A 368-nucleotide genomic window follows, 5' to 3' on the forward strand; every position below is an offset into this window, starting at 1 on the left:
GTGGGGTGGGCCGCGGTTCGCAGGGCAGCAGGATGGCCGTCGAGCTGCTGCCACCACCCTGGGGCCCACTGGGGCTCAACGCCGCCACTACAGCCATCCCCTCCTGGGATGGCCTCGGAGCGCAGGGGGATCACCGGCGCTGCTGGCTGGTTCCCGGGCGCTTCCAGACAGGGCTTTTGGGAAGCAAGGGTAGTCCAAACGCCGTAAATCCAGCGCCACAGCCCTAAGCAGAATGTGACTTAGGGCAAAGCCCAGTCACGTGAGCTCTTCCCAGGGGTGGAAGACCTGGGACGGCGGTGAAGATGACCAACGCCTGACACGCATTTCCTTGGCACCCTGACAAACCTGTGTGAGCTGTCCCAGTAGCA

This window comes from Haliaeetus leucocephalus, unplaced genomic scaffold (assembly GCF_000737465.1).
Source record: "Haliaeetus leucocephalus isolate CR32 unplaced genomic scaffold, Haliaeetus_leucocephalus-4.0 Scaffold932, whole genome shotgun sequence".
NCBI lineage: Eukaryota > Metazoa > Chordata > Aves > Accipitriformes > Accipitridae > Haliaeetus > Haliaeetus leucocephalus.